Below are 25,550 nucleotides of genomic sequence, written 5' to 3' on the forward strand. Positions count from 1 at the left end.
AGGGCCACCCAGTCCAACCCCTTTATTCTGCCATGCAGGAACTCTCAATTAAAACATCCCCATTGACAGATGGCCATCCAGCCTCTGCTTAAAGACCTCCAAAGAAGGAGACTCTGCTGCACTCCGAGGAAGGAGTGTGTTCCACTGTTGAACAGCCCTTACTCTCAGGAAGTTCCTCCTAGTCTAACACACAAAGCTATATCCCAACCTCCTATCCAGGAAGAATGTCAAAATGTTCTCCATTTTGAGCATGACTGAGAAACATGAATTTATATTGTTTTTTATTAATGTTTTTGGCTTTTAGTTGGCGTGTTCTCCATTTTTGAACATCCTACAATTTGTCCTACATTTTGTCGTGCATCATGTCCTACATTTTTCCTACATTTTGTGTCTGGGGGGGCTCTTAGCATCTCAGAATGGTGGCACTTAGTCTGGACCCCCCTTCCCAAAATCCTGGCTACGTCCCTGGGAGCTGGTGAGACCTGCAAGCAGAGGAAGCGGCCCGGGTTTAGTGGGCAGTTATGCCAAGCCTAGGCAGGGCAGAAAGAAGGGCGCTGGGCTAGTTGCTGGGACTCATTGAGGAGACAAAGGACAGCCTGTCTGTGCCTTGCCTGGGCTTGGAGGAAGGGGGCCCAGGGAAAGAGAAGGGAAGGACGGAGCATCGCCAGTGCTTGGGACCCCCTCCACTGTTGTCTCCATCTCAGAGAAGTGGGCCAGGCAGCCCGGTTGGGGCACCACCGTCTGAGGGAGGGCTTGGCCTTGGCCCTTTCCTCCTTGTCCTGCTCTGGAGCTGGTGACAGTGTCCTCAGGGAGGTCTGGTGCTGCTGCTGCAGCTGCCTCATGTGTGGCTTGAGGCATGCAGTGGGAGCCAGCGTTTAACACACACAGACACACATCCCCATGTTTTTTGTTGTTGCATGCCTTTAAGTTCTTCTGGATTTATGGCAACCCTAAGGTGACCCTATCCATGGGGGTTTTCTTGCAAAGATTTCTTTGGAAGACGTTTGCCGTTGCCTTCCCATCAGGCTGAGAGAGTGTGACTTGCCCAAGGTCACCCAGTGGGTTTCATAGCAGAGTGGGAGATCAAACCTAGGTCTCCAAAGTAATAGTCCAACACTCAAACCACTACAGCACACTGGCTCCTATTCCTATCTACTAACTATGAAATTATTTGCAGGCTTTTGTTGTTGTGAAGTCTTGAGATTTAGAGAAATTAAACATAAGAGTGATACTTCAAATCTCAAACCTGTTGAAATTCAAGGATAGACTTGAAGCATATAGAATATGTCTTTGTCTAAAGTGCAGAGACAGATGGTGAACTGACCTCTCTTCCATTAAAGGACAACTATATTCTATGGTATACTCAGTTTAAAGGGGACAGATGGAGTCGTATGATCTAACTATACTTTCTTTTTGAGTTAATTATATTTAAAGACACCTGAGAAGTACGTGTCCCTTTCTTTATCATGTTTAAGAATAACTGGAAAGCTAGGGTTTTTAAGGTAATGTCATCTGCTCTGAGTGCTCCGTTGTATTTGGAACATATACATGTAATCAATATGTATTAAGAGTGTTCATCTGTCATTAGTAACCATGTCGGTTAATGGATAGAATTAGCTTTTAAAATGGCAGATGTTGGTAGTGTCATGATATAATGGGGGTTTGCCAAAATATAAAACTGGCCAGAACTCTTTGTTCTGGACCCAAACAAGATTTGAGCTTTGCCTCTTCTCTTGGTCAAACTTGCTTGATTGTTGCAAAAAGGCAAATAAAGTTTTGTTCCTGTGAAAATTCTCTGTTCTTGTCCGGTCTTTTCGGCTGACATACTGGGCAGAGAAGGATCTGCATTTAGCACTTAGAATCATAGAATCATAGAATCATAGAGTTGGAAGAGACCACTAGGGCCATCCAGTCCAACCCCCTGCCATGCAGGAAATCCAAATCAAAGCATCCCTGACAGATGGCCATCCAGCCTCTGTTTAAAGACCTCCAAGGAAGGAGACTCTATCACCCTCCGAGGAAGGAGTGCATTCCACTGTCGAACAGCCCTTACTGTCAGGAAGTTCCTCCTAATGTTCAGGTGGAATCTCTTTTCCTGTAGCTTGCATCCATTGTTCCGGGTCCTGTTCTCTGGAGCAGCAGAGAACAAGCTTGCTCCCTCTTCAATATGACATCCTTTCAAATATTTAAACAGGGCTATCATATCACCTCTTAACCTTCTTTTCTCCAGGCTAAACATCCCCAGTTCCCTAAGTCGTTCCTCATAGGGCATGGTTTCCAGACCCTTCACCATTTTTGTCGCCCTCCTTTGGACACGCTCCAGTTTCTCAATGTCCTTTTTGAATTGTGGCACCCAGAACTGGACACAATATTCTAGGTGGGGCCTGACCAAAGCAGAATAGAGTGGCACTATTACTTCTCTTGATCTAGACACTATATCTTTATTGATGCAGCCTAAAATTACATTGGCCTTTTTAGCTGCCGTATCATGCTGTTGACTTATGTTCAACTTGTGGTCTACTTGGACTCCTAGATCCCTTTCACACGTAGTTTCATTCAGCCAGGTGTCACCCATCCTATATCTGTGCATTTTATTTTTCCGCCCTAAGTGCAATACCTTACATTTCTCTGTGTTGAATTTCATTTTGTTAGCTTTGGCCCAGCTTTCTAGTCTATTCAGGTCATTTTTAATCTTGATCCTGTCCTCTGGGGTATTAGCTATTCCCCCTAATTTGGTGTCATCTGCAAATTTGATAAGTATGCTCCCAATTCTGTCATCCAGGTCATTGATAAAGATGTTGAATAGCACTGGGCCCAGGACAGAGCCCTGTGGGACCCCACTGGTCACTTCTCTCCAGGATGAAAAGGAGCCATTGTTGAGCACCCTTTGGGTTCGGCCGGTCAACCAATTACAGATCCATTTAACAGTTCCTTTGTCTAGCCCACATTTTACAAGCTTGTTTGCAAGAATGTCATGGGAAACCTTGTCAAAGGCCTTACTGAAATCAAGATATACTATATCCACAGCATTCCCTTCATCTACCAAGCTGGTAATTTTATCAAAGAAAGAGATTAGATTTGTCTGGCATGACTTGTTTCTCTGAAACCCATGTTGACTTTTTGTGATTATGGCATTGCCTTCTAGATGTTCACAGACTCTCTGTTTAATGATCTGCTCCAGAATCTTTCCTAGAACTGATGTCAGACTAACTGGACGATAATTGTTGGGATCCTCTTTTTTCCCCTTTTTGAAGAAGGGGACAACGTTTGCCCTCCTCCATCTGCTGGGATCTCTCCTGTTCTCCAGGAGTTTTCAAATATGATTGCCAATGGCTCTGATATTACTTTTGCCAGTTGTTTCAATACCCTTGGATGGAGTTCATCTGGTCCTGGAGACGTATATTCGTTCAGATTAACAAGGTGTTCCTCTACTATCTCTTTACTTATTCTGTGCTGAAATTCCCCTATTCTGTCCTCTGCTCCATTATCCTCAGGTTGAGCCCCCTTTGCCTTTTCTGAGAAGACTGAGGCAAAGAAGGTGTTGAGTAACTCTGCCTTTTCTCTATCTCCTGTTAGCATTTTGCCATCTTTTCCGCGCAGTGAACCTACCGTTTCCTTCTTCTTCCTTTTGCTGCGGACATATCCAAAAAAGCCCTTTTTATTGTTCTTAACCTCTCTAGCAAGCCTGAGTTCATTCTGTGCTTTAGCTTTTCTGACTTTACCCCACAAATGCCTGCTATTTCTTTGAATTCCTTTTTTGTGATTTCCCCCTTTTTCCATTTCTTATACATGTTCCGTTTCAAACTCATCTCGGTTGAAAGTTCCTTAGTCATCCATCCTGGTTTCTTGAGACACCTCCCGTTTTTCTTTCTCTCTGGAACTGTTTGAAATTGTGCCTTCAGTATCTCCCTTTTGAGAAAGTCCCATCCGTCCTGAACTCCTTTATCTTTTAGTATTTCTGACCATGGAATCGCCCTCAATACTTCTCTAAGTTTACTGAAATCCGCTCTCCTAAAGTCTAGGATGCGTGTCTGACTCTGCCTGGCTTCTCCTTTCCACTGTATTACAAACTCCAGGAGAACATGGTCACTTCCACCTAAGGATCCCACCACTTGCACCCCATTAACCAAGTCATCCTTGTTGGTTAGGATCAGATCTAAAATAGCTGACCCCCTTGTTGCCTCTTCCACCTTTTGGACCATGAAATTGTCTTCCAGGCAAGTGAGGAATTTGCTAGGCCTTGAGGATTTTGCTGAGTTTGCCTTCCAGCAAATATCAGGATAGTTGAAGTCGCCCATCACTACTACATCTCTCCTTTCTGACTGTGTGGTCATCTGTTCTAGAAAGGCATCATCCAATTCCTCAGTCTGACTTGGGGGTCTGTAGTAGACTCCCACCATAACATCCTTGTTGTTTCCCTCCCCTTTGATTCTTATCCAGATGCTCTCCACCTGGCTTCCATGATTGATGTTCAGGATCTCTTCACTGGTGTAAATATCTCTGACATATAGTGCTATTCCTCCTCCTTTCCTGTTTGGCCTATTTCTCTTAATAAGGTTATACCCCTCTATTTCCACATTCCAATCATGAGGCTCATCCCACCAGGTTTCAGTGATGCCTATTATATCATATTTGCTTTGTTGTACTAGGAGTTCGAGTTCATCCTGCTTATTTCCCATGCTCTTGCGGTTACAGTTGTTCTTATGTCTTCATGTCCTTTCTGAGTTATGGCAAACCTAAGGCAACCCTTCCAACTTAGTTCCCCTCCTCAGAAATAGAGATATTTCTCTCGTCATCTGTCGATTCTTCCCGCCTATGTTTCTGCCTATTTTTTGTTTGTTTGTTTAATGTCTTTAATGTTTTTTATGTTTTTATACTATTACTATTTAATTCTGTTTTAGTATTGGGAATGGGGAGGGGGTAGGTCCAGGGTTTGATTCTTTTTAACGATTGTAATTTGATGTATCTTACTATTGTAACCTGCCTGGATTCTTCGCGATTGGTCGGGCTAGAAATAAATCTTATGGCGTCTTCTTGGCAAGTTTCTTCAAAAGGGGGGTTGTCATTACCATCCTCTGGAGCTGAGAGAGTGTCACCTGCCCAGGGCCACTTACTTGGCCACAAATTGTACATACCCCAGAATGCATCACCCAGTCCTTCCCTCCCAACACTTTCTCATTTCTCTCAATCCATCTCATTGCTCAGAGATGGGAATAATTTTAAAGCAACATTTAAATCTGGACTATTTTTTTAAAAACTAAGGTCCAAAACACACTGCAGAAATAATCCATTTTGAGACTGCTTTACCTGCCCTGGCTCAGTGCTAGGGAACATGGGAGCTGTAGTTTCTTGTGGCCCCAGAACTCTTTGACAGGGAAGGCTGAATGTCTCACAAATTACACTTCCCAGGACTTTTTAGCATTGAACCAGGGCAGTTAAAGTGGCCTCAAACTGGATTATTTCTGCAGTGTGTTTTGGACCTAAGTGGCCCATATGCTGCTATTATTATTATTATTATTATTATTATTATTATTATTAACCTTTATTTATAAAGTGCTGTAAATTTACACAGCGCTGTACATACAATCTTTTTAATTGGACGGTTCCCTGCCCTCAGGCTTACAATCTAAAAAGACACGACACAAAAGGAGAAGGGAGTGGTGCTGGGGAAGGGGATTCTCTAGTATAATACATATAAAATACATCTCTGGCTTTGCTTCGCGAATGAAGATTCAGGAAGGACTCCTGATCCCTCGCTTTCTACAAGCAGCGCCTTGGTGACTGAAAAGGCCAATTTGGGACAAACAGGTCCGGTTGCAGAAAGCACAGCCGAAAGTCTCCTTGGGTGATGTTTCCGGTTGCGGTTCTTTCTGCGTTGTCGTCTCTCTTTGAGGCTCGTTCGCTGTGAGCTTTCGAAGGAGGCTGCAGCATCTTGGATAGTGCGCCTCCATGCCTCCTGATGCGAGGCCAGGGAGGACCATTGTTGGTGATCTATCTGGCCAAGCCTGAGATGTTGTTTCAGGGAGGCCTTGTATCTCTTCTTTGGGGCGCCCCTCTTACGCTCTTGACCCGTGGCGAGTTCACCGTAGAATACTATTTTGGGGAGGCAATGGTCCTCCATCCTAGAAAGGTGTCCTGCCCAGCGCAGCTGCGTCCTCAATAGCATGGCCTCAATGCTGGCGATCCCTGCTTTTCAAGGACAGCAACATTTGTCACATAGTCGGTCCAGTGTGTGTTTAGAATTGTGTGTAAACAGCGCTGGTGAAAGCGTTCAAGGAGCCGTAAGTGTTGGCAATAGGTGACCCATGTTTCAGACCCATAGAGGAGAATAGACAGTACAATGGCTCTATACACACTGATTTTTGTGCTTTGCCTCAAGTGTTTGTTACTCCAGACTCTTTTGTGAAGCCCTTTCTAATTACTAATGGTGTAAAACAAGGTTGTGTTCTTGCTCCGACTTTATTCACAATCTTCTTCAGCATGATGCTCCAAAGGGCTACGGCAGATCTCAAAGAAGAAGACGGCATTTATATACACTACCGTACTGATGGTAGCCTGTTTAACTTAAGCCGCCTGAGGGCCTGCACTAAGACTCTAAACCAGGGGTAGGCAACCTGCGGCCCGCGGGCCGGATGCGGCCCGGCGAGGCCTTGGGACCGGCCCCAGCCCAGTCCTGCCACCGATTGCCACCGGGGCCTTTGGGGGGCAATTGTCTATAGAAGCCTCAAAAACATGCATTTATATTAACATTTTTTAAAAAATCAGCAAATTTTTTCGCGTGTCCTCCATTTTTTTAAAAAAGTGTCTTCCATTTGAAAATTTTGTCCTACATTTGTCCTGGTTTATTTATATATTTAATTTTTTAAAAAAATTATTTAATTATTTATTTTTTGGCTTCGGCCCCCCAGTTGTCTGAGGGACAGCAACCCGGCCCCCGGCTCAAAAAGGTGGCCTACCCCTGCTCTAAACTATCTAGTCCGTGAGCTGCTTTTTGCTGACGATGCTGCCCTCGTTGCCCATACGGAAGCAGCTCTGCAGCACCTCACATCTTGTTTTGCAACAGCTGCAGAACTCTTTGGACTGAAAGTCAGTCTGAAGAAAACGCAAGTTCTCTACCAGCCTCACCTCAGGAAGAACACTACCATCTCCACATCACCGTAGGCACATCTGTGCTTAAGTCTGTCCAGCAGTTCACCTACCTGGGAAACATCATCTCCTCAGATGCCAAGATTGATAAAGAGATCGATCACAGACTGGCAAAGACATATAGCGCATTCGGATATAAAATACATAGCAATATAGGAAATGATTGAATAAAACAGGCAAGAAAAGAACATCAAATAGCAAGTGACAGTTATGCAATGCCTGGGAAGGCTTCTCTGAACAGGATGGTCTTCAGCTCCGTTTTGAAGCTGGTTAAAGAAGTGATCAGGGCCCTTGTGTCTCGCGGGGGAAGAAGGTTCCAGGAGTGAGGGGCAGCGAGTGAAAAGGGGCGAATCCGGGATGGGGCAGAGGAAATCCTGGGCTGAGACAGCAGGCCTTGACTACCAGAACAGAGGGAACAACGGAGTGGGAAGGTGAGGAGAAATAAGGTCTGATAAGTAAGGAGGGCCAGTCCATGGAGGGCTTTAAACGTCAACGGCAGGAGCTTATACTGAATGCGGAAAGGGAGAGGGAGCCAGTGAAGGGATGCCAAGACAGGAGAGATGTGGTCAGAGCGGTGGGTGGAAGTGATAATGCGTGCAGCTGAATGCTGGACGGAGATTAAAGGACGGAGGTGAGAAAGAGGAAGCCCAGCCAGGAGGACGTTACAGGAATCAAGTCGGCAGAAGAGGCGGAGAGATAAGGTCGGATTTTGGCAATCTACAAGCCTTGGCTGTGGTCTGGATCTGAGGGATACACAACAGAGAAGAGTCAAAGATAAAGCCAAGACTGCGGGCTTGCTGGACTGGTTGAATAGAAATGTTGTCCACAGAGACAGAAAAGGAGTGTTGAAGGGTGGGCTTAGGAGGAAAGACAAGAAGCTCCGTCTTGGACATGTTGAGCTTCAAACGCCGATGGCGCATCCACTGAGAGACAGCTGTGAGACAAGACGAAACTTGCTGTTCAAGCCTTGGAGAAAGGTCAGGGGTGGAAAGATACAGCTGGGTGTCATCGGCATACAGATGGTAGGAAAAGCCAAAAGAGCTAATGAGTTTTCCTAAGGACAGTGTGTAGAGAGAAAACAGAAGGGGACCCAGAACAGAGCCCTGGGGAACTCCAACAGAGAAGGGAACAGGAGATGAAGTCTGACCCCCTGCAAGTACTGCAAAAGATCGGCCAGACAAGTAAGATCTAAACCAGTCGAGAACAGAGTCTGAGAACCCAAGGTCAGAAAGTATGTCAATTAGGAGACAGTGATCAACGGTGTCAAAGGCAGCAGACAAATCCAGAAGGATGAGAACAGAGTAAAGGCCATTAGCCTTGGCCTGTAAAAGGTCATTCGAGATCTTAGTGAGAGCTGTCTCTGTGGAATGCCTTGGGCGGAAACCAGACGGAAAGGGATCGAGGATGGAGTTGGCTTCAAGAAACTCAAGACAGCGAGAATAAACAACCGGTTCCAAAACCTTTGAAAGAAAGGGAAGAAGAGAAATCGGACGATAGCTAGACAAAGAGGAGGGGTCAAGAGAAGGTTTTTTCAGAATTGGGGAAATGAGAGCATGTTTGAAGTCCGAAGGGAAGGAGCCTGTAGAGAGAGAGAGATTGAAGATATGGAGAAGCGAGGGCAGGAAGGAGGGAGCTATAGAGATTAGAAGACGAGTAGGAATTGGATCAAGAGGACAGGTAGCAGGTTTGGAAGAGTTCAGAAGTGTAGAGAGTTCATCCAAAGAGGCAGGAGGAAAGACAGAAAATTTGTTAGGCGAAGGCGATAGAAGATTAAGAGCAGAAGAGGAATCAGGAGGGAATAATGCTATTAACCGTTATTCAGTTTTGTAGCTATTGTTATAAACTGGAAAGACATAGAGTGCAAACTGCTCAAGTAAACGTCTCTTCTGGAGTGGGATGCGCTTTTCCAGCTGACTCTCAGCTCTAAGGAGGGGGCTGCCAGGAGGATGGGGGGGGGGAGTTCAGTGGCAAAGTGGGGGGGGGGGCACCAGGAGGTTTCTTGTGCATTTATATTTATATATTTTATGGATTTATAGTAAGGTTTTTAGCTTTTATTTTGTAATGTCACCTACATTTTTCTTGACTGCCCTCCATTTGTTGGTTTCTTTCCCTCCATTCTGCTGATGACATCTGGTCTCTCTGCTCAAGGCTCCTCCATGGCTTGGCCCTCTCCCAGGAAAGAGCAGGCTGGCAGCAGCGGAGGATGGAATTAACAGTATTAACACAGAGTATTAATAATTATTAATAATTAGTCATTAGTAATAATAAATTAGTAATTATTAATAATTAGTGATTGATAATAATTAAGTATTAATTAATTAATCAGATGAAGGCTGTTGGGATTTTTCTTTTTTGAGATTTTTTGAAAACTCAGGAAACAGGAGACATCGCTTAATCTCAGCAGCAAAGCAAACTCAGCAGAATATATTCCCTTGCCCCCCCAAAGAACCCCCTCCTCCTTTGCCTCCTGCTGCTGCTGCAGCTGACCCTGAAGGGAATTACTGGGAGGGAAGGTGGGAGTGCGCATGCTCAGGGGGAGACACAGGGGACCCCCCCTCCTCCCTTCCCTCAAGGCAGGCAGTGAGGGCAGCAATGGCTTCAGGGGATGAGACTGAGCATGCGCAGATACGCTCCCCTCCTCTGAACATGTGCAGGGCTCCCCTTCCTCCTCCTCCTTTGAATGCCTTTGAGGGGAGCCTTCAGAAGAGAAGGGGCTCCAAGGTAGGACTCCTTTCCTTCCTCCTTCCTTTGAAGAGAAGAAGCCAGAATGGAGCTCAAGGTAGGGAGATTTACTCAGGAGGAAAGGGGTGGCAAGGAAGGCTCTGCTTAGGAAATCATAGAATCCTAGAGTTGGAAGTGACCACAAGGGCCCTGATCCAGTCCAACCCCATTCTGCCATGCAGGAACTCGCAATCGAAGCATCTCAGACAGTTGGCCATCCAGCCTCCAAGGAAGGAGATTCCACCCCACTCCGAGGGAGTTTATTCCACTGTCGAAGAGCCCTTACTCTCAGGAGGTTCCTCCTAATGTTTCAGTGGAATCTCTTCCTGGAGCTTCCATCCATTACTCCATTGGGTCCTGTTCTCTGGAGCAGCAGAAAACAAGCTTGCTCCCTCCTCAAAATGACATCCCTTCAAATATTTAAACAGGGCTCTCATATCACCTCTTAACCATTTTGTCTCCAGGCTAAACATTTCCAGCTCCCTAAGTCTTTCCTCCCTAAGTCTCTTTCTCTCTCTTTCCCTTTGTTGATAATGAAGCAGAGGACTGAGGACAGAAGGAAGAAGGAAGGAAGGGAGGGCGACTAAAATGGTGAAAGGTCTGGAAACCATGAAACCCTACGAGGAACGACTCAGGGAACTGCTGGGGATGTTTAGCCTGGAGAAGAGAAGGTTAAGAGGTGATATGAGAGCCCTGTTTAAATCCTTGAAGGGATGTCATATTGAGGAGGGAGCAAGCTTGTTTTCTGCTGCCCCAGAGACTAGGACCTGGAGCAATGGATGCAAGCTGCAGGAAAAGAGATTCCAGCTCAACATTAGGAAGAACTTCCTGAGAGTAAGGGCTCTTTGACAGGGGAACAAACTCCTTCCTCGGAGTGTAGTGGAGTCTCCTTCCTTGGAGGTCTTTAAGCAGAGGCTGGATGGCCATCTGTCAATGGGGATGCTTTGATTGGGATTTCCTGCATGGCAGAAGAAGGGGGTTGGACTGGATCAGGGCCCTTGCGGTCTCTTCCAACTCTACAATTTTATGATTCTATGATTCTAGGGGGAGGGAAGTATGTGTATATAGACTACTTTTGAATATCCCTCATTAAAAACAATGGCAGAGTGAAAAGGCACCCCTTATTATATGGCAAAGCCAAGGGTTGCCAGATGAAATGTATACTGCTTTTAAATATTTAGGGTGTGTGTGTGTGTGTGTAGTGTGTATATACACTGCTGCTGCTGCTGCTGCTGACTGAGTGCCAGGGGAAGGAAGGTGGCTTTCAAAATCCAAAATAACAATTCGGTTTTAAAAGTGGAGAGTGCAAAGGTAGAGACAATTCAGTGTCAATTCTGTTTAAAACACACAGCTAACAGCAGTTTTAAAATACAAAGACAAGGATAGAGTTAGCGCCATTCAGGAGAAGAAGTGTTGGCCACAGAAGGGCAAAAGAGAAGGAAACCCCAGACCCAGAGACTGGGCTGTGTGCGTCTCTCTGGGGGGAGGACCACCATCCGTTATTCCGTCAAGCTTTCTCCCACATGTCCTGACTGTTCCCCCTATGTCTACTGTTGTGTAGTATTGCTGTTTTGTATTGTTTGGATTTTTAACTCTTTAGTAATTTTGATTGATTCTATGTGGATTTTAATAGTTATGCTGGTTTTAATCGGGGTGTTTTATTGGGATGATTGTTTTTTTTAATCTGTATTATATTATATTTGCACTGTCTGTAAACCGCCGTGATCGCAGGAACGGTGGTATAGAAATAAATTTTCAATCAATCAATCAATCAATCATTTCCTGTGTTTGTGTGTTTTCTTTTGGGGGGGACCAAGGACCTTACCACACGGGGGCTTTTTGAGCGTCAGTTCGCATTGGTCAATTCGTATTCGCGTCATATCGCATGGTTCATCTACACTCGCGCTCTCTGAATACACTTTGCCGATTCGTATTTGCGTCATATCGCATCATTCATCCACACCTGGGCGGCCTTCCGGATCAAGGTCTTGCGCATTGGCCAATGCGTATTCACGCAAAGCGAGGCCAGTGCAGATTGGATCACCACACCAGCCCAATACAATGTGTGTTCGCCGATGCGCATCGGCAGCTTTGCGCATGCTCTATGGGGCTCTGAACGGGGCGCAACATTTTTAACTTCCGGGGGTGAAGAATAAGGTCACTGTTTAGCGTGGTATATCGCGAGATTTGCTGCCTTTAGCCACTTACGAAAGGGGTATGCACCGTCTGTATATATGTGTGTGTGTGTATGTATATATATATATATATATGCACACACATAAATACATACATACATACTTATATATATACACATAGTGGTACGGCCAAAAGTGTGATGCCTTTTCTACATGTACACACACATTTGTCTGTATGAGAGTTTATATATATATATTATTAACCTTTATTTATAAAGCACTGTAAATTTACACAGCGCTGTACATACAATCTTTTTAATTGGACGGTTCCCTGCCCTCAGGTCTCGGAGGTAGAGAAGAACTGTTGGCCCTCATCCCCTTCCCCTTCTCCTTTTGTGTCATGTCTTTTTTAGATTGTAAGCCTTTATAGGTTAACAGGAGCCCTGGTGGCGCAGTGGTTCAATGCCTGTCCTGCAGCCATTCACTCAAAACCACAAGGTTGCGAGTTCAAGACCAGCAAAAGGGCCCAAGCTGGACTCAGGCTTGCATCCTTCCGAGGAGGGAGCTAAAATGAGAACCCAGACTGTTGGGGGCAAATTAGCTTACTTGCTAATTAGCTTACTTGCTGTTCACCGCTATGATCTTTGGAATAGCGGTATATAAATAAAACAAATTATTAATTATTATATATATACACACACACACACATATATACAAAAACACACTGTGCCACAGCCAAAAGTGTGATGCCTTATTTATATGTGTACACACACATCTGTCTGCTTGAGTGTTTATATATATATATGTGTGTGTGTGTGTGTGTGTGTGTGTGTATATATAGATATATGTATACACACACACACACTTAGTGTTACTGCCAAAAGTGTGAAGCCGTATTTATATGTGTACATACACAGCTGTCTGTGTGTGTGTGTGTATACACATACATATACATATGCACACTCACGCATATACACACACACACACACACAAACTGTGGAGCAGCCGAAAGTGTAATGCTGCATGTATATGCTTGCACACACATCTTTGTGTGTGTGTGTATATATATATATATACACATACATATACATATACACACACGCATATATACACACACACACACACACACACACGCAAACTGTGGAGAAGCTGAAAGTGTAATGCTGCATGTATATGCTTGCACACACATCTTTGTGTGTGTGTGTGTGTGTGTGTGTATGTGTGTATACACACACACACACACATACACATATACATTCCCCCCTCCCCGGACACAAAAGGTTTCTGCTTTATCTCGTTCAGTGGAAATAACGCTCCCAGCCCCAGCGGTTGTGCTCAAAGGGGAAAGGGCCACCGGAAGGAGAAGGGGGAAATTCCAGCGCAGCATCATGGGAGATTTGTAACCGGTGGTCTTCAAGAGAACCAGCGGCTTGGATGTACACACAGCCAAAGCAGCAGAGGTTCCGCACTGGCCATCAATGCGGATCCAGCCGATCCACTAATTTTGCGGACTCGGAAAACGGAGGAGCCGGCTGCCTTCAGTTTGGAACCCAGCTGTGAATACGCATTGGCCAAAGCGTATTCACGTTATATCGCATTGGTCAATGCGTATTCAGAGCTCACAGGTGTGGAACTCCAATGCTATATAACGCGAATACGCATTGGCCAATGCGAACTGACGCTCAAAAAGCCCCCGTGTGGTAAGGTCCCAAGTGTGCCGCCTTTGCCCTTTCTGCCTGTTCCCAGAGCCAGGACTCTCTCGGCTGGGGCCCCTCCGCAGGGCTGTTGTTGTGAGGGAAAAGGTCTGTGTGTGGAGGGGGCTCCAATGGGCCTCTCAGCCTATTCCCAGGGTGCCATGGGGGGGGTCTCTCTTTCTCCACTCAGGGGCCGTTCAGACTACCCTTGACCCCGACTCCCAAACTGAATTAAAAGTGGGATGTCCCCACTAGCGCTGGTTTATTCTTTTTGTAAATTCTGGTGCAAGGACCAAAAGCCGGTGAAAGGGGATGCCCCTCCCTCTCTCTCCCTCCCTCTCTCTCTCCCTCCCTCTCCCCCTCCCTTTCCCTCTCTCTCTCCCTCTCTCTCCCTCCCTCCCTCTCCCCCTCTCCCTTCCTCTCTCTCTCTCCCCCCTCTCTCTGCCCCTCCCTCTCTCTCCCTCTCCCCCTCCCTTTCCCTCTCTCCCTCCCTCCCTCTCCCCCTCTCCCTTCCTCTCTCTCTCCCCCCTCTCTCTCCCTCTCCCTCTCCCCCTCCCTTTCCCTCTCTCCCTCCCTCCCTCTCCCTCTCTCCCTCCCTCCCTGCCTCCCCCTCTCTCTCCCCCTCTCCCTCCCTCTCTCTCTTCCCACTCTCTCCCTCCATCTCTCTCTCTCTCTCCCTCCCTCTCTCTCTCTCCCTCTGCCCCTCTCTCCTTCTCTCCCTCCCTCCCTCCCTCTCTCTCTCCCCCTCCCTCCCTCCCTCCCTCTCTCCCTCTCTCTCTACCTCTGCCTCTCTCTCTCCCCCTCTCCTTCCCTCCCTCCCTCCCTCCCTCCCTCCCTCCCTCTCTCTCTCTCTCTCTCTCTCTCTCTCGGCTGCCCATGGAGAGCGTGGGGATGGGGGAAACTCGGAGGGTGTGGGTGTGTGTGCCCTTGCCCAGGGAGGAGGGGGCTCTTCTCCGCAGAGGAGCCTGGCATCCTTGCCTCCTCTGTCCTGTTGTGGAGGAGAGGAAGGGGCTGAGCTCCTTGGAGGACCAGGGCAGGGTTCACTTCCAGCCTGGATCTCCTGGCTGCTCATTCTTGGCATTGCGCAACTTCTGGGGAAAGGAAGAGGCGTTGCCAAGGGCAACAAAGGAATCTCAAGCCTTCCTAGCAGCAGACAATTCGTTGCCAGGCAACTGATTTCCTGTAGCTTTGGTCTGGACTCCCAACTGGCCAGAGCCTCCTTCTCTTGACCGGGAAAGAAGTGTCCCTTCCCTTTCACATCCACTGTGGGCTACTAGGGTTGGCCAGAGGTGCTGCCGGCCGGTTTATATATCTATATCTATATATCTATCTCTATATGACAAATTGGTAGAATATGTGAACACTGCCAGTAGATTTTGTTTTTAAAGGAGGGGGAAAGCATGGCTGCAGCAGATACACAACATCTCAGCATTGACAACATTGGAAGTGATTATGCAAATCCTTTGATTGATGATTCACAACAACAACAACAACAACACTTGAAGTGTGAACATTAGGGTTGCCATAAGTGAGGACCTCCAAACCGGGACAAATGTAGGACAAATGCATTTTCAAATGTAGGACACATTTTTTAAAAATGGAGGACACGCAAAAAAATTGAGGCTTTTTTAGAAATGTTAATATAAATCCATGTTTCTTAGGCATGATCAAAATGGAGGACATTTGGCCATTATTCGTAGACAGATCACGGAAATGTACTTCCCTTTCTGGCCACCCCCCTCTCCCCATTCCAAACAGCACATTTGAGCATTGAACATGGCTTTATTTTAACATTGCCTCTTGCATATTTCAGGGGCTTATTCCACAACCAAACCCTTTGGTCAAGGGACTTTGGTTTTTCTTCATTTTGACTTGTTTTGTCTGTATTCCTCCCCACTAAATAAAGGAGACATGAAATGGAGTTAATGGGTACAAGTTGTTAAACAAAAAAGTCTTGTGAGACTCTGTAGGCAAGAGGTGCACCATCTTAAGAACTGCATTAAGCACACTTAGGCTGCTGCCACACTGCTTTCACACTCATCACTCCATCCTATGGAATCCTGGGATTTGTAGTTTGTTGTGGTGCCAGGGCTGGGCTTTGAAATCTCAGGCATAAGAGAGGCAAAAGGCTTGGGCTGCATCTACACTGGAGAAATAATCTGGTTTGAGACCACTTTAACTGTCTTGCCTGAATGCTATGGAATTCTGGGAATGGTGGTTTGTTCCAGCACCACAGCAGAATGGCAGTTAACCCCTGGAAAGCTCTCTGACCAAGGTGACCAATGCCCTCACCCCAAAATGTAGGGCACCCAAGCAAAAAAATGTAAATAAAAGCTAAAAAACACCCATGTACTTATAAATCCATGCTTCTTAGCCATGATCCAAATGGAGGACATTTTGAAACTTGGCAGAAGAGGACATGTCCTGGAAAAGAAGGAGGACGCCTGGTCACCTTGTCTCTGGTCCAAAATACACTGCAGAAATAAAACAATGCTGGACTGAAATGCCCAGAGTTCCTCACCAAAGCTGCATCCACACTGAGGAAATAATCCAGTTTGAGAGTGACTTAACTGTCCTGGGTTAGTGCTGGGGAATGCTGGGAATTGTGGTACATTGTGGCCCCAGAGCTATCTCTGACAGGGAGTCCCATAACCCTCCAAACCTAGTTGAACTGCAGTGCCCAGAATTCCTCCCCAGGTGCATCCACACTGAGGAAATGGTCCAGTTTGAGACTGCTCAGTGCTGGGGAATCCTGGGAATTGTAGTCTATTGTGGCCTCAGAGCCATCTCTGACAGAGAAGTCTCAATGTCTCCCAAACACTAGCATTCCCAGGATTATTATTCCTGCAGTGTGTGAGAGAGATATAAAAGCTAGGGACTGGATTCATTTGGAGGATCTCTGTGTCCAAAACACACTGCTTGGACTGCCAGGGCTCAGTGCTATGGAATCCTGGGAATGGTAGTTTATTGTGGCACCAGAGCTCTCTGACAGAGAAGGCCAAATGCCTCACAGACCCCAGAATTCCAGAGCATTGAGCTTTGGCAGTTAAAGGGGTCTCAAAGTGCAGAGGGGGGGGGGGAGAGAAAAGCCAGGGAGTGTGAATGAGCTCTGAGAGGAGGAGGAGGAGGAGGAGGAGGAGGAGGAGGAGGAGGGAGGGAGGCAAGGGAAGTGGCCAGGACCACCAGAGGAGCCCCTGCTTTTCCTCATCATCGCAGCCTTCTCACTGCTGGCAAGAGGCTCTGCCCCCAGCCAGGCAACGCCTCCATTCAGTCTCCTTTTGTCAAAAGAGCTCTGGTGCCACAAGAAACTACAATTCCCAGAATCCCATGGCACTGAGCCATGGATGTTTAAGGGGGGGGGTCAAACTACTTCTGCAGCCTTTTGCTACCCCAAAGCCCTTCCTATTTACAAGGCAAAATCTCTTCCTTCCAAGCCCTTGAAAACCAACCCAAGGGGAGGGGGGCTGATTGCTTCTTTCCCATTGGTCAGCTTCGGGAGAAATTTGCATATTACAAGGAAAGGTGTTCAGGGCCTCAAAAACGACCCTGTGATAAAGAATTACAAGAATACTGAGTGGTAGACATTTAAAAGATGAGGAGGCATTTAGACTCCCAGGGAAACAGGAACGATTGGTGGCCTTTTTTCCTTTGCTCACTGTAACCTGAAAGTAATGCCTCTTGCAGGGTATATATACCAAGTGGGCTGGCAATCGCTCTGAGTGGCAGATGTCTTGAAGACCTGCTCTCTAGGCTTAAGTCAGGCAGGGAGGATGGGGAGGGAGGGCTGGAGCTGCCTCCAGGGCCTTGCTGGGGGGGGGAGGTCCTGGGGGAGGGGCCAAACCAGGGTGGGACTGTGTGGCCCCGCCCCAAACTGGGAAAGTCCTGCCCCCAGGCGGGATATGGCAAGCCTAGTGAACATCAACGGGGTCAATTTCACCAGGGACAGTTTGGATGGGGGGAAGGTAGTGGGAACATCATTCCAGGCAGATTTGGTGTGGAGATTACTGGATCTGCCCAGAGCTGCCCAGGGCCAAAGGCTAGGGTGAAAGGGGCCCAGAAGGGGCTTTGAGGTGCCCCCTCCTCCTCTGAGCCCAGGCTGCCACCCTCCAGAGAGGAAGAGGGGGCAAAGTCCTATCCTGCACTGAGGTAGCAAAACGATGTACGATGGGGGACCCCTGGCTTAAGGAGACTAGATAGGAGAGGGATCTAGGAGCCCCAGGAGAGTAGTGAGATGGAGAGATTTCAGTCATCAAGGAGTAGCTTAGAGATCCTCCTATAGTGAAATGCAGAATGTGAAAAGCCATGTTAGAAGTGATTAACAAAAGCTTCCCCCATAGACCTCAGTCTATAAAGGGTTTTATTTAGCTGGTCCTTTGGTTGTGGATCCTTGTTTGTGCCGCGTAGGAGTTTGGGGAGATGTGTGTGACTGAAAGGCATGGACCCAAAGGCAGAGTTGTGGAGTTTCTAGTCTTTCTCCTTTGACACAAATCTGGGACTAATTTGCTGTTGTTTTGAGGTGATCAAATATGGTTTGGTTTCTTGAGGGTGCACAAATCCTATAGACAAAGAAACCTTAGCATTTCCTTTGAGTTAAAACCTTGTACTTGGTGGTACTTAGAAAAACCTACGTCTTCTTTCTTCTCCATGGGCTGGTCATCCAAAATGTTTGGTTTCCTCTCTCTCTCTCTCTCTCCCTAAGGAGCGCGATTTACAAAACACAGCAAGCTGTGAGGGAGACTAGAAACCAGGCCAGGCACAGTAAAAGGGTTGCCTCTTCCATCATCCCCTGGGTGATAAGTTGCTTGTTTCACCTGCATTCTCCAGAGATTGAGCGGCGCTGTTTTAGGGGGATGCTCACATTTTTGTTGGATGTTTGGTTTTTCTTGCACTGCCGAAGCAGTCATTCTGAAAACGGCAGCATGACCATGCTTCTCTTTTGATTTCTTTGCTCTGTTTAAAAGAAGGGTAAGCAGATTCATGTCCCTCTCTTTCTGTGCTCTCTTTCACACGAAGGTCGTAGTTCTTTGGTTTTGCGTGGTTGTGACTATGTGACCCAGCTACCCTTTCTGGCTTCTTGAATTGTTTTGTCTCTTGCTTCCCAGAGATTGTAACCGGTCACTCTTTCTGGCCTCTAAAATTGCCACTTCTGAAGGACTGTGCTTTAGCCCTTCCTTCTGAAAAGCTAATTGCCCCTTTAAGTCAATGGCAAAAGGCGCTCTCTCTCTCGCAAGCTTTTCCTAGATCAGTTGCTGGGGAGAAAACAAGAATAAGAGTAAGAATAATAAGGCTTCTCTTGCTCTAACTCCTGTTTCTTGCACCCCAAACATCATGTCCAGGGCTCTTCTTTCTTTTCCCCTCCTAGAAGTGGGATTTGAGTAAGATGGCTTTTCCATCGTTCCTTTGTTCTTGGGTTTTTCTTTGGGCTGTGAATAGGTGACTGAGTCACACCTTCTGGCTCAAATATCTCTGGCCGTCTCACAAAGACAAAGGGCTCTCTTCTTGACATGCTCATCAGATCTCTTTCAGCCACTCAGAAGGTCTTGCAGGACTTGCTCAGTTTAGGACCTGTACTTAGTGGTACTTAGAGGCACTCTGCTTTTCCCCTTCTCCTCTGGATGGTCAACCCCCGGGATCTCTCTTGTTGTCCGTTTCCCCTAAGAAGCCAGATGTGTGTCCCACAGCAACCTGTGAGGGAGATGGGCTCAGGATAGTTGGTTTTTCTTGTACTCCGTAGCCCATCATCCTAAAGAGCGCAGAATGAGACTGTCCCCTTTCCTTGCCTTTTGAGATCCCATTGTTCTGTTTGAAAAGAGAGCGTCCTCCCCATCCCTCTTTCTGTCCTCTACTGTGCTGTCATCCACCCAAAGAAAGTTTTGTCTTCATATCCCGTACTTTTTGCTGTGAGCGGTCGTGAGTCTGTGACTCTGCTACTCTCTCTCTGGCCTCTTGGCTTTGTTTTCCTTCTTGCCTCCCAAGGGCCAGGGGGGGGGGGTGAGTTGCTATAATTTGGGCTTTTGCCATTCTTTCTAAATGGCTTTAAGGAATGCCCCCTTTCAAATACCAATTCAAAGGGTTTTCTCTCACAGTCTCTTCAGAGTTCAGGTTGCTGACCATTAATAAGTTTCCCGCTTGCTATGCTTTCCTGCATCCTTCACATGCTCAGGAGTTCTCTTCATCCTCAGCCTAAAGGTGGACCTGGAAGAAATGTATAGTGCTCTTTGGGTCCTTTGCTGGGCTGAGAGTTAGTGACCTGAACACTCTCTGGCCTCAAGGACAAAGGCGGTCCTCTTCAAATGCCCAGTAGATCTAAGAAGGTCCATCAGAGCTGCTACAAGCCCTGGTCAGATCCAACAACAATAATACGTTTTCCTTTCTATCCTCCCTTTTTCTTGTTCCAAGTGATTTTATTGTTAGCGGGAGGAGAAGGTTTAGAAGACTTCCTTTTTCAAAAGGGCTTTTTTCTTACCTATTTGCTTTATTTTGGCTGTTGGACTGTTTTCATTCAACCTGGATTTTGGTTTTATTTTGCCTGTTATGTTGGTTTGTTTTAATACAATGTGGAAAAGACTTTCCCAAATTCTATTTGTACTTAATTTGTGCCTAAAAGGGGTTGTTACTGTTTCTGTTTTGGCAATTAATTTCAGTGCTCCAGCCTGTTTTTTATTTTGTTTTATACCATCAGTTATCAAGTTTTGTTTGGGGCCATCTTAATGTTTTGCTTCCTGCATCCATGTCTCAGAAAGGATGCAGTGTTGCTGTAAAGTCTTGCTGTTTCATCAGCATGCCTAGTGGGTACTACAAATCACCTCTGGTAGCCACAATTTTAAAATGAGGTTTTGTTTTAAAGACAATTTTGGGGGTGTTCCTGTTAGGAAATGACATTTGTGTGACCACAAGATAGAGCTGTAAGCTAAGTATTGTAAACAGTCAAGTTCCAGTGGCAGTTAACAGTTGACACTTGCATTACGGAATGTTGATGCAGTCAGTCCTTCTGAGAGAGAGTGTCAGTTATGACAGTTGGTGTAAGAGTAACTGCCTCTCTGGTTTTTGTTGTTATGGTTGTTTGGTTGACAAAGTTACTTATTTATTCAAGCCCTCGTGTAAAGTGTGAAGTGCTCTTGTCCTTATTCCTTCAGCCGGGAGCTCAAGGCCGTTTGCAGTGGTCAAGGAATATTTTCCTTCTTGGCCTGAATACCTTTGCAGACATCTCTTCAGATCCCTTCTCCCTGGTGTCCTGTCGACGTGGTTCAACTCTGCAGGTGGTTGTGGTGGGCACAGCGCGTCTTTCCAGGCCAAAACAGTTCCTTGAGACTACTCCAGTTTATTTTAGCCTTTTATTTTTCATTTTAAGTAATGAATAGCTGGAGAAAACTCCCACTCATTCCATTGGAGGCCAGATCTCCAAATAGAACTGTCTCAGAGGTTGCAAGGGCAGGAGGGGGGGGATTTTCGAAGGGACACCCCTGATTTCATCCAGTCATGCCTCTGCACCCCACAGACATTTCTTAACCCCGCAAAACCACAGGGAGCCCTTGTGAGAGTTGCTCCCCATGGTCCCAACTAACCTTAGTCTCAGTGTGCCACTATCTCAGCCTTAAGATAACATGACTGGCACACTCTCTCAGCCTCAGAAGGCTCTCCTTTATTGTGATTTCTCTTTGCATGAGCGTTGGCTCTCTGTATCACTCTGTGTCTTTGCAACCTGCCACAACAAAACCGCCTGGTCTCTGCCAGAGGCGAGGGGGGGGACGACAGGAAAAGGGGACTGTCCTCTTTTCCAGAGCCTAATGCATGTATCTCTTCACTCTGCGCTATCACTACCCTCCTTTCAATTCTCTTGGGAAGGTAAGCCCAGTTTATTCTAACCCGTGCTCCATCGATGTGGAGATGTGCAGCTGTGCCCAACGGTCCTATAGGATAGATGTCCTCAGATTCGCACTCGCACCATTGTGGTTGTCCAGACTGGCGCCAAAGCAACCTGTGGATCCTGGAGCATTGTTTCTCTTCCTCCTATAGGGAAACCACAAATAGATGCCCGCATTTGAGACCCTGCTTCCCTGGCAACACACTTTGTGCCCATTTAGGGATGGCTTAGGAAGACAGTGGGTATCAAAGGCTATATAGACTTTGGATATCATCCTGCCTGTAGTCACAGAGATAAGCAAACTTTGCCACAATACACAATGCTACTGCCTCATAGACACTGTTCATGCGACTAGGAAAAGCATGAGCAGAGCTCAGATTCCAGGTTTGAGCAGCCATTTCTTTGCTCCAGCCTCAGAGACATTGGTCATGTGTTTGGAGAGTATGTTCTTTGTCTCCCAAATGGACTCAGCTAACTGATATCATGCTCCAGAAGTTTTTCCTGCAGTCTGCCAGTGGCACACCAAGGTGCTATTCTACAATTTTCTGCCTGTCCGTTACTGCTTAGAGTCCAAACTTTGCATGAAACGTTCTTCAATCTGGTCCAAATTTGATAGATATGTTAATATACACATTCTACACTACTACATAACCTGCAAAAAGATTCCTGGACATTGGTTCCAAGTTGTGGCTATTGAGACCAAATTTGGTTCTAACTCACTTTTTTTGAACATTGGTTCCTTTGTGTTGGCTTTGGAGCCAAGATGACCATAGATTCTGTTACAAGCTACCTTAACCTTTTGGACATTTGTCCAAGGGCTCATAAATCGTGGTGATGTACTCTTTTCAGTACAATGCTCATGCATGCTTATGCTTTCTATGTTTGTTTTCTGATCGTCTTGTACTATATGCTCATGCAAAGTCAATGCTTTAATGCTGATTTAGTTTAGCCATAATTGACTGCCTCAATTATTTTGTGATCGACACGCTTATGGGGTTTGATTTGGTTTACTGTACATTCTCAGCATAGCCTGTTGTCATTGCCTTAGAGTTTCTTTGATCTAACTGATACTGCCTATCCCAGTTTAGACACAGTTCCTGGAATTTGTATCAGTGTTATGAGAATTGTCTGTGTTGTGTGCCTTGCAAGCAAGAGCCATCGCCTCTTTAACCAGCTTCAAAACGGAGCTGAAGACCATCCTGTTCCGAGAAGCCTTCCCAGGCATTGCATAATTCTCACTTGCTATCTGATGTCCTTTTGGTGCCTGTTTATCGAACCATTTCCTGTATTGCTATGTATTGTATATGTATTATCCTACTTGAGAGTATGTATTTTCCCTGGAGGAAGATTAACCATCCATGATGAAGCCAAGCCCTCCCTCCAGTCCATCTGCCTTGGTCCAGGCCTCGGAGGCAGAGAGGAACTGCTGGACCTCTGACCCTTCCCCTGCACCTTTCCCTTCTTCTCCTTCTGTGTCATGTCTTTTTAGATTGGAAGCCTGAGGGCAGGGAACCCTCTAACTAAAAAGGTGGCATCTACAGCGCTGTGTAAATTTACAGCACTTCATAAATAAAGGTGAATAATAATAATAATAATAATAATGAGTTCCAGATGGCTAGTCATACAACTTCCTGAAGTAACACTAGCAGTGATACCTAGTCCATAATGGTGCCCAGTTATTTACTCTGGATTAATTTGGAAACCTTTCATCCTCATACAGTCATGAATCTAGGAAAAATCTTAGTTAGCGAGGTGGGAATTTTATGAGAACACCCCCTAAATACTAAAGAACATCTGGCAGCAATGAGATTTAACCAGGGCCCAGGAGAAAGGAAAGATAACAGAGGAAACTGAGTCAAAGGAGAGAAAAAGCCTTGTTGTTATAATGGTTTAAAAACAAGAAGGAAAAGTTACAATTTACTAGAGCTTTGTAGTTGTGGATTAATCCATGAATCATAGAATCATAGACTCATAGAGTTGGAAGAGACCGCAAGGGCCATCCAGTCCAACCTTATTCTGCCATGCAGGAAATCCAAATCGAAGTGAGATCCTGAAGCTGTAGAGCTCGCCATCAGAGCAAAAACATACAAAATAATAATAAGGAAAACAGGGAGATTGCCAACAGCTTTTGAGGAAAAAATGTTTTTGCAAGGGAAGGAAAAGGCGATGTTAATGACTGAAGCTGCAGTTGAAATCCTGGTTCCGGCAAATGCCCAAAGCAGAAAAGGAACTGAAAAGAAGAAGGCTTCTTCACTGCCAACAAAGCAAACAAAGGGAGATAAGTCGACTGATCTTTAGTCCTCGGAGGGCCAGGAACTGAGGAAAGAACTGAATAACATCTCTTAGAATTGCAAAGGGAAAGGTTTTATTTTCAAGAGAGCTGAGAGGTTGAGCGTTTTCCTGCACTACTTAAAAGTGATCACTAGAGGGCTAGATTGCCGAAGCATGGCTAAAGCTTTTGTCCTGTCCGTCCCAAGAAGAAAACAAAAGTCCGAACTTTGTTTAAAGTTTTTTCCAATTTGGCTGAGATTTTGTGGACTGTGGAAGAGGGCTAAAGTTGAGCATTTCCCTAAGCTGACAACCAGAAATACATATCTTTGATAGAAACTGGACCCAAATAGAGAAATGTCATCCTGGTGAAGAGGAATACAAAATGCAAAGTTACAAGGGATGTCTACCCAGATGTACATTTCCCAAGACTGATTGGAGATCGATCTCATCTGTAAACCCAAGACAGAGAGAGAAGTCTAGAGAGGGATCACAGCAACAGATCTGGATGGGAAAATGGAAAACTAAGGCTAAGTACCAACAAGAATGCATAGATGGGAAGACATTGTCCCAGTTTCATCTTTTTTAGAGCTACCCGCCATTAGATGTGATTTGGAGTTGGTGTTGCTAGCTAAAACATGGCTTTGGGCTTCAAGACGGACTTAGCTGTGCTTTCATGGTTCCTGTTATAGTTTTATTCCTGGATACTGTTAGTCACCAAAGTCTGTTATAAAGAACTTCTGTTTTCATGGCACCTCTAGTAAATCAAAAGCATAAAAGGGCTAAGCAAAATTTTGGAACTATCTGATTTCATTTAAAATATAAAAGCCTTTCCATTGTGGCAATGTGCCTGAAGTTTTGAGATGATGGACTTGTTTTCAGCTGTTCTACTAGAGAAAAGGCAAAGGGTGCTCAACCTGAAGATAATGGAGCAGAGGACAGAATAGGGGAATTTCAGCACAGAATAAGCAAAGAGATAGTAGAGGAACACCTTGTTAATCTAAATGAATTTAAGTCTCCGGGACCAGATGAACTCCATCCAAGGGCATTAAAAGAACTGGCAAATGTAATATCAGAGCCATTGGCAATCATATTTGAAAACTCCTGGAGAACAGGAGAGATCCCAGCCGACTGGAGGAGGGCAAACGTTGTCCCCATCTTCAAAAAGGGGAAGAAAGAGGATCCCAACAATTATCGTCCAGTTAGTCTGACATCAGTTCTAGGAAAGATTCTGGAGCAAATCATTAAAGAGAGAGTCTGTGAACATCTAGAAGGCAATGCCATAATCACAAAAAGTCAACATGGGTTTCAGAGAAAGAAGTCATGCCAGACAAATCTAATCTCTTTCTTTGATAAAATTACCAGCTTGGTAGATGAAGGGAATGCTGTGGATATAGTATATCTTGATTTCAGTAAGGCCTTTGACAAGGTTTCCCATGACATTCTTGCAAACAAGCTTGTAAAATGTGGGCTAGACAAAGGAACTGTTACATGGATCTGTAATTGGTTGACCGGCCGAACCCAAAGGGTGCTCAACAATGGCTCCTTTTCATCCTGGAGAGAAGTGACCAGTGGGGTGTCCAGTGGGGCTCTGTCCTGGGCCCAGTGCTATTCAACATCTTTATCAATGACCTGGATGAAGGAATTGGGAGCACACTTATCAAATTTGCAGATGACACCAAATTAGGAGGAATAGTTAATACTCCAGAGGACAGGATCTGC

At 45.8% G+C, this 25,550-nt stretch overlaps 1 protein-coding gene and 1 pseudogene across 1 annotated transcript in view; one reads left to right on the top strand and one right to left on the bottom strand.

Moving 5' to 3' along the window:
• Nucleotides 1–25,550, bottom strand: part of LOC149324290 (uncharacterized) — a 380,857-nt pseudogene that overhangs the window by 324,000 nt on the left and 31,307 nt on the right.
• The window catches only part of CATSPERH (catsper channel auxiliary subunit eta), a 32,450-nt gene continuing 16,737 nt past the window's right edge, over nucleotides 9,838–25,550 (top strand). The window contains exon 1 of the transcript XR_016277995.1: nucleotides 9,838–9,925. The gene's annotated coding sequence lies outside the window, so the exon portion shown is untranslated. The remainder of the gene's footprint in view (nucleotides 9,926–25,550) is intronic.

Source organism: Sceloporus occidentalis, unplaced genomic scaffold (genome assembly GCF_023333645.1).
Source record: "Sceloporus occidentalis isolate IW3139 unplaced genomic scaffold, rSceOcc1.0.p SCAF_1, whole genome shotgun sequence".
In the NCBI taxonomy this organism is placed as follows: Eukaryota; Metazoa; Chordata; class Lepidosauria; order Squamata; family Phrynosomatidae; genus Sceloporus; species Sceloporus occidentalis.